General features: G+C 44.5%; 1 protein-coding gene across 1 annotated transcript in view; it reads right to left on the reverse strand.

Annotated features, from left to right (window-relative positions):
• Window positions 1-8,806, reverse strand: part of CKAP5 (cytoskeleton associated protein 5) — a 4,315,141-nt gene that overhangs the window by 1,577,624 nt on the left and 2,728,711 nt on the right. The gene's annotated exons all lie outside the window — the stretch shown is intronic.

Raw genomic sequence — 8,806 nt, forward strand, 5'->3', positions numbered from 1 at the left:
CAGAAACATATACAGTGTCCTATCCATTTTGAAATAGTCTGCTTTGAAATGGCTTTTCCCTGTGCTCCTGCAGCGTATGCTACCAATAATTGCTCAGATTTTCTGAAAGATTGGGTTTTGTCCAAGTAGAAGCGCAACTCTCTGAATGTCCAAAGAATGTAGCAGTTTCTCCCCTTTGTTCTGTGGTTTAGGATAAAAAGTTGGCAAGTGAATAGTTTGGTTCAGAGCCACACTTGATACCATCTTTGGCATAAACGTAGGGTTAGTTCTTAAAGACACCCTGTCCTGGTGGAAGATGAGGAAAGGTTCCACTGCCATTAGTGCCTGTAATTCTGAAACTCTTCGTGCTGATGTAATTGCTAGTAGCAGAGTAGTTTTCTAAGAGATGTATTTTATTTCTGCTGTTAGCTGGCTCAAAAGGAGGTAGAGTTAATTTTTCCATAAAGTTGAGATCTTATGTTGGTGCAAGTGCTCTACGGGGCGGTCTTATGTTTTTAGCCCCTCTGAGGTATTGTTTGAGCAAAGGATTAGAAAAAATTGGTGGATCTGTGTTGTAATGAGCAGAGATAGCTGAGGCGTGGATCTTGATGGATGAAAAAGAGAGGCCCTTATCCAGCATCTCAGGTAAGTATTGCAGTATCTGAGGAATGTTTGGGACATGAGGGTCAAGGCTATGCACTTGTTTCCAGGCACAGAATCTCTTCCATTTACCAGAGTATGCTTTCCTGGTGCTAGGCCTTCTGGCCTCCAGAATGACATCCATAACAGCTTTGGAGAGAGGCACTGCTTGCTTGCCTAGGGAATTTTCCATGCAGCTAGGTTTAAGGTCTTTAGCTGGCTGTGAAGAATCTGATTGTTGTGCTGTGTCAGCAATTCTGGGATATGAGGCAAAATCCAGGGTGGTTCTTGTGCTAAGTTCTTTAAGATTGGGTACCAATGCTGGCATAGCCAGTCTGGTGCAATCAGTATAATTTTTGGCTCTTCTTGCCTGGCTTTTATGAGTACCTTTGGGAGGAGAGGTAAATGAGGGAAAGTGTATACTTGTAGTTTTTTCCAGCCGAATGAGAGGGCATCCACTTTCCATGCTTGTGGATGGTAGCTCCTTGTGCAGAATTTCTGTAATTGGCAGTTCTTTGGGGAAGCAAACAGATCTACGTCTGGGCTCCACCATTTTTGTGTTATCATTCTGAATATTTGTGGATTCAGTTCCCATTCGTGTGGGTCCATAATATTTCTGCTCAGGTCATCTGCCAGTGTGTTTTTCTCTCCTGGCAGGAATTGTGCTTGCAGATGAACTTGGCAGTTTGGAGCTGTGCTCCAAAAGGTCATGGCTTGTCTGCAGAGGGGGTAGGAGTGTGCCCCCCCTTGCTTATGTACCACATAACTGTGATGTTGTCTGTCTTTAGTAGTAATTGTCCTGGATGCAGTAGGTCCTTGAAAGCTATAATAGCATTTTGTACAGCTAGCATCTCTTTTTGATTGATGTGGAGATGTCTTTGCTCTGTGGACCACTCGCCCTGGATACATTTTCCTGCCATGTGTGCTCCCCAGGAGTAATCCGATGCATCTGTTGTAAGTGTCTGCCTGGCTGTGGGTTGAGTGAAAGGCTGCCCCTTGTTGAGGTGACAAGCTTGTGCCCACCATCGAAACTCCTGTTGTAGGCAAGAAATTAGTGGTATAACTGTTTCCAGACTTTGACAGTGTTGAGACCATACACTCTTTAGGTACCATTGCAGTTTCCTCATATGCAGTCTGGCATATGGAATTAGTAGTATGCAAGATGCCATGTAGCCCAAGGCCTGCAGAATTTTTCTTGCAGGGAGTTGGGTCTTTGTTGCCATTAATTGAAAATATTGAGTCAGTTGTCTTTGGCTTGCCTGGCGTGAAATAAGCCATCTGGGCCGTTGTGATCAAGCTGGCACCCAGGAATATTATCTGTTGTGAGGGCACTAGTTTTGATTTCTTTTCGTTTACTGTGTACCCCAGGCAACTTAACTTTTTTACGTACGCCAGATGCTTTAGTAGAATGTCCTTGCTCTCTGCTTGAATCAGGCAGTCGTCCAGGTATGGATAAATTTGAATTCTTTTTGCCTGCAAAATGCAATTACTGGTGCCAGGCACTTTGTGAAGACCCTGGGCACAGTAGATAAGTCAAAGGGTAGTGCAGAGAATTGATAGCGCATTGAACCAGCTAGAAATCTGAGGAATCTTTTGCAGTTTTGTCTGATAGGGACATGCAGGTATGCCTCTTTGAGGTCCAATGTCACGAGCCAAGCTTTCTTGCCCAGCATGGGAAGAAGCTGCTGTAGTGTCAGCATCTTGAATTTCGGTACATCCAGGTAAGTGTTTAGTGTAGAAAGGTCCAGAATGGGTCTCCAAGCTTTGTCCTTTCTGGAAACCAGAAAAGAGTCGAGTAACATCCTTGTCCTTGTTCCTGTGGTGGTACCTTTTGAATAGCTCATGTCCATGAGTGCTGTAATTTGTTTTTGAGCCTCTGCCCATTGATTTGGTGGCAGATTTGGCATTCCTTTTAGCCTTGGCAGGGTGTAAAAATGGAACCTGTAACCTTGAGATACAATGTTGAGAAATCATTTGTCTTTGGTGATGCAATGCCAGTTGTGATAGAAAAGTGCCAGTTTTCCTCCTAAGGGGGCTGCCAAGAGAGCCGTTTGGCAGCTGTAGTGGAAAGTCATTGAGTCTGTTTTTATAAGGTTGAGGCCTGTCTTCTCCTCCTTTCTGGCCTGGTGTGCCCCATTGTCGAGGCCTGTAAGGGCCTTGTGTCTGACCTCTACCTCTTGGACGTCTGTACCTGCCCCTTTGAGGTCTGTCTGTGACTGGAAAGGACCAATTCTTTGTTGGCCAATTTCTGCTAAAACAAGGAGGCTGAACCTGTAAGAAATCTTTCACTGTTTGCATAGATTTTGCCTTATCCGCCATCATCTTTAATACCTCCTCTGCCTTAACTCCAAACAGCACATCCCGCTATAAATGTGCATCCAATAATTTTACCTTAACACGATCTGGTAACGTATGTTCTTTTAACCAAGTATGCCTTCTAATGACAGAGCCAGTAACTGCTGCTCTACAGGAGGCCTCTAAGGAGTCAAACCCACACTGCAAAGTATGTTTTCCCACTTGTTCAGCAGCATGCAATAAATCCTGCATTTCTTTTAAGTTAGGAGGATCTGAATCTGGAAGCATCTTTTGTTTCAACTGAGACATCAAAAATTACTGATATTTTAGCATGTGAAACTGACAATTCAAGGCTCTCATTGCTAAAGTTGCAGACGTATATACCTTCTTTCCCCATCTGTCTAAAGCTCTGGAATCTCTGTCAGAGGGAACTGGGTTTTTTGCTGATGAGGCAGTAATCCCTTTGGGTCCCTGAGAAATAGTTTCCGTGTCAGCAACAGGGCTTTTCTACAGAAATTTGAGAGAATCAGGGACTCTAATATCTATCAGGTTTAACTGGGGCTGGGAGTAAGGAGTCAGGGTTCAGACAGGATTCAGTGTACACATCATCCACAATGTCTAAAACTGGCGGGATAGCAAGGGGTCTGTGTTGAGGCAATAAAAGGAAGTCTCTGAGCCTTTTCTTGGATTCTGAGTAATCCTGACCCTCCCAATGGAAATGCTCCCTCATGGTAATGTAAGGTCTCCCCAAAGGAGTAATCCTCAAGCGGAGAGGCTGACGGAATGGATTCCTCAGCATCAGAATCCTCATAAGGGGGTAAAGAGTATCCTAGGTCCGAGTAAGAGTCAGTGGAAATGGACACTTGGTCAGAAGATTCATAGTCTGCATCCTGTCTGGACCTTCTATCAGGAAGGGGATGGGACCCCCTGATCAGGGTGATTAGGTCCTCGGCCATTTTTAGCATTTGTTTCTTAGGCATGGAAGCCTGTCTTGGAGAGAGTTGTGTCTGTTTCTTTGCTTTTAAGGGGGGCTTAGACTTAACAGAGGGTTTAACAGTTAACTGGGTAGGTCTGAAAACACCCTCTGTAACTGTGGATTGCTCAGCTACTTTGATTCCCTCTGTAGGTTTAGGATCGGTAAGCTGAAGGCCTAGTGCGTCCGAAGGCCCAGCCAGCTCCATGTGCGAGTCGGATGCAGTCTGTGGTTCTGTGGAAGTGGTCATCAGGGGCTGAGTAGGTGCCTCGCTGAAAACCGGAGAACCAGCGACCGGCCTAGAAGAGGCCTCGTCAGTTTTGGGCCACGGATGCCTGTGCTTCTCCTTGCGCTTTTTATGCATTGCGGTCGTCGGAATTTCCAACGGCATGGTGTAATTGAATTTTCTACTAAAATAATGTTGGGCAAAATCAAACAGACGTTTAATAGTGCGCTTCTTAAACCTAGCACAAAACCGACAACCAGTGATGTCGTGGTCAGGGCCTAGGCATGGAATACAATAGGAGTGGAAATCCTTATGAGGTATTTGCTTCCCACAAGAAATACAGTTATTAACTTTTACTGACATCGGTTTGAGGCAAGAAAAAGTTTCCCCAACGGGGTACTTAGCTTTTTTAGAAGACTGAAGTTCTGGATTCGGAATGAAAATCTCAGGAGTCGGCCGACCGGCACTTGCAAACTGCTTCTGCTTCGGGCACCACGCGGCAAGAAAGACTGAAGAAAATGGCGTCGGCTGCATCTTATATACCCCTGTTGCACTGACGTCAGGGAGGAGCCGACAGCAACCGACACCGGACCAAGACTTTGGAACTCTGGCCGACTGCAGGACCACCGGACGGCAAGATAAACCAAGTGTAATGACTGCAGCAGTGTAACACGATGAACATCAGACTTACAGTACAACCAGAGACTGAGGACACAAGGGATTCACTTTTCCAACTGTGCCATAGTGAATAAATGAGCTGAAGAACAGAGGCTGACTGCAGAGATTTGTGGCAAACAATCCAGCAATGTCAGAGATGGTACATATAAATTAGCCAAGGGAGGGAGTGCAGGGAGAATTGCCCCCTTGCACAAAAAAAAAAAAAAAAATATATATATATATATATATATATATATATATATATATATATATATATATATAAATAGAGAGAGAGAGACAGATGTATAATATAAAATACAATATAATATACACACCACCATAACAGCTACAAGCAAATGCAATATGTGGGTCAAGCTGCTCAATGCTACAAGTCTAAATCTCAAAATGCACTCGCTCGAAGCACTCCTTAAAATGTAGAACATTGACATTTGTGCTGTAACAGAGACCTGGTTCAAGGCAGCAGAAAGCACCCCTATACGTCCAGGCTTTAACTCTTCCAACACCTTTAGGCCCCAGAACTTGGATTGAAGCTCCAAAGGTGGTGGTGTTTCCATATTCATAAAGGATGCACATACCTCCAGACTGGGTAGCCCAATATAACGCATCAGATGTATTTCAGGTGCAGCTAAAACTGGGTAAGACAGGGATTCAGGTCACAGCTTGCTATAGGTTCCCCAACCATGTCCCAAGACTCTCACTCCACATTCCTAAGCACCCTGGAGAATATTACGGTCCAACCTAACACTCTCATACTAGGCGACTTCAACTACCCCTCCATTAACTGGGAAAACTACTCATGTACAAATACACTTGCCCAACATTTCCTGGGGTTCATTAATTCCAATGCCCTGGACAGTACAGTTGTGTACACTTACCATAAATGCAGATGTTAGAGTGTATTCACTATTGCAGTCATTACATTTGAGTAATCTGCTGGCAGGTTGCCCTCAGTCTGCCTAATTAACAAAGTCTTGGGTCCTGCGCCGGTTGATGTCCCTTCTTCCATGTCGTCAGGGGGTATAAAACATGCAGCTGACATCATAACCTCAGTTTTTCTTACCCCCAGATGTCAGGTGCCCCCCCGAATGGGGAGCAAAATAAAATTTTAACACACAAAAATATACCTCCATCCAAAAGCAAACACACCAAAAAGGCTTTTAAGCATAGTAACAGAAATTAGAGGTATCGTCAGAGAAAAACGGGGCTGAAGGGAGGGTAACCAGGACTGCAACAGTGAATACACTCGAACATCAACATTTATGGTAAGTGCACACAACTGTACTATGTTCTTAGTCTTTCACTGTTGCAGTCATTACATTTGTGTAGATTCCCAAAGCTATGGTTGGGAGGATGGATTTATACAGCATTAGGACCAGCTACAAGTTCCTGCAAAACAGCAGTGGCAAAGCCAGCAACTGGAGAAAATTAGTAAATGATGTCTGGTAAAAGTATGAACTAAACTCTAGAGCTTCTAGAATACCTCTGGTAGGAGCACCTCTGAGAAAAGCTGCAGAAGTAGATGCAGCCCTGGTGGAATGAGATCTGATCCCCTGGGGGATAGGTTTTCCATGGTGGTTGTAGCAGAAACGAATGCAATGGCTTATCCAATTAGAAATGGTTTGTTTTGAAATAGCCTTTCCCTCTGCCCCTGCAGCAAATGCTACTAGCAGTTCAGATTTTCTTCGAGTTTTAGTCCTCTCCAAGTGGAATCTAAGTTGTCTGTGCAAATTCAAGGAATGCAGAATTCATTCCCCTTTGTTTTGTGGATTAGGAAAGAAAGTTGGCAAATGGATGGACTGATTAAGAGCCACACTGGATACTACCATGGGCATGAAGAATGCATTGGTCCTGAGTGACACCCTGTCAGCATGAAAGATGATGAAAGTCTCCACTGCCATAAGGGCCTGTAACTCAGAAATCCTTCTAGCTGAAGTGATTGCTAGAAGGAAGGCTGTTTTCCAAGAAAGAAATTTTAAGTCTGCAGTAGCAGATGGCACGAAAGGAGGTAAAGTGAGTTTCTCCAATACAAAGTTAATGTCCCAGGCAGGGGTTGGAGCTCTCCTGGGTGGTCTCATGTTTTTGGCCCCGCTGAGGAACTGCTTGAACAGACTATGAGAGAAGAGGAGAAGTTCTGTGTTATAATGAGCTGAAATGGCTGAGGTGTGGATTTTAATGGAGGAAAAAGACAGGCCCTTGTGCAGCATCTCAGTTAAGTATTGTAAAATCTGAGGTAAATTGAGCGCTGCTGTGCTCATTCCCTTGAGACTGGTTCCAGTCACAGAATCTTTTCCATTTGTCAGCATAAGATTTTATAGTATTAGGTCTTCTCGCCTCCAAGATGACATCCATCACAGGCTTGTTGATGGATGCTAAGGGTGAATTTAAGTGATGAGCCAAGCTGCAAGGTTCAATGTTGGGAGCGGAGGATGCAGAATCTGGTTCTCCTGCTGAGACAATAAGGTAGGTGTCTGAGGCAGGTGCCTTGGTGATACTTGTGACACACTGCGCAGGAGCGGGTACCAGTGCTGGCGTGGCCAGTCTGGAGGAATCAAAAATCATTCTTTGCTCGTCCTGACTTTTAACAGTTAACAGAACTTTGCAGAGTAGAGGCAGAGGTGGAAAGGCGTAAACTGATAGGTTTTTCCAGCTGAAGAACACAGCAGCCACTTTCCAAGCATTTTTTGCTGGGAATCCTTGCGCAAAATTTGTCCAACTGGTAGTTCTGGGGGGAGGCAAATAGATCTATGTCTCGGCTCCCCCATTTGCTTGTCAACATGTTGAAAAAGCTGTGGTTCCAGTCTCCAGTCGTGTGAGTCCATGAGACTTCTGCTTAGTCCGTCTGCCAGTGTATTAATTTTCCTGGCAGGAATTGAGCTTGTAGGTGCACTTGGTAGCTCAAGGCCGTGTCCTACAATGCCATGGCTAGTCTGCAGAGGGGGTAGGATTGTGTACCCCCCTGCTTGTTTATGTACCACATAACCATAGTGTTGTTTGTCTTTACCATTAGTTGTCCTGGAAGAATGTAGTCCTTGAAAGCTGTCAGAGCATTCTGTACAGCTAACATTTCTTTTTGATTGTTATGTAGGTGCATTTGATTTGGGTTCCATTTGCCCTGAATTCACTTTGCGGCCAGGTGAGCCCCCCCGTGCACAGTCTGATGTGTCTGTAGTTAGGGTGTGGACGGCAGGGGGTAGCATGAATGGCAGTCCCTTGTTTTGGTGGCAGGCCTCTACCCACAACAGGAACTCCAGGCGTAGGAAAGGTATGATAGGAATTCATTGTTTCTAGGCTGTGACAATGTTGACTCCATAAACTTTTTAAGTACCATTGAAGTTTCCTTATATGCAGTCTTGCATATGGAATTAGAAGAATGCAGGAGGCCATGAACCCCAAGGCTTGCAGAATTTGTCTTGCAGATAGCAGGGTTTTTCTGGCACTGCAATATGCAAATAAGCTTCTTCTAAATCTAGAGTTAATTTGTCTTGCAGATAGCAGGGTTTTTCTGGCACTGCAATATGCAAATAAGCTTCTTCTAAATCTAGAGTTGCCAACCAAGCATCTTTGCCTAGCACAGGAAGTAAATGGTGAAGAGTCCGCATTTTGAATTTTGTAATGTCCAGAAAGGTGTTTAGAGTAGGCAGGTCCAGAATTGGATGCCATGATTTGTCTTTTCTGGGTACCAGGAATAGCCTGGAATAGAAACCTTGTCCCTTTTCCTCTTCTGGTACCGGTTGAATAGCCCCCATGTTTAAGAGGGAAAGTACTTGTTTCTGAGCCTCTGCCCACTGATTTGGGGGAAGGTCTGGCCATCCGTTTGGTGTTGGCAATGTGAGGAAAAGAAATCTGTATCCCTAGGACACTATGTAAAACCCATTTGTCCTGGGTTATGAGTTCCCAGTTTTTTGCATGAAAAGCAATCTTTCCTCCCAAAGGGGTGGCTGAAAGGTAAGTGCTTGGTAATTTTAAAGGAAAGTCATTGAGACTGTTTACCAATTTAAGGGGTTTGTTTCTTGGTC

The sequence above is a fragment of the Protopterus annectens genome, chromosome 9.part0 (genome assembly GCF_019279795.1).
Source record: "Protopterus annectens isolate FY-2018-M chromosome 9.part0, PAN1.0, whole genome shotgun sequence".
NCBI lineage: Eukaryota > Metazoa > Chordata > Ceratodontiformes > Protopteridae > Protopterus > Protopterus annectens.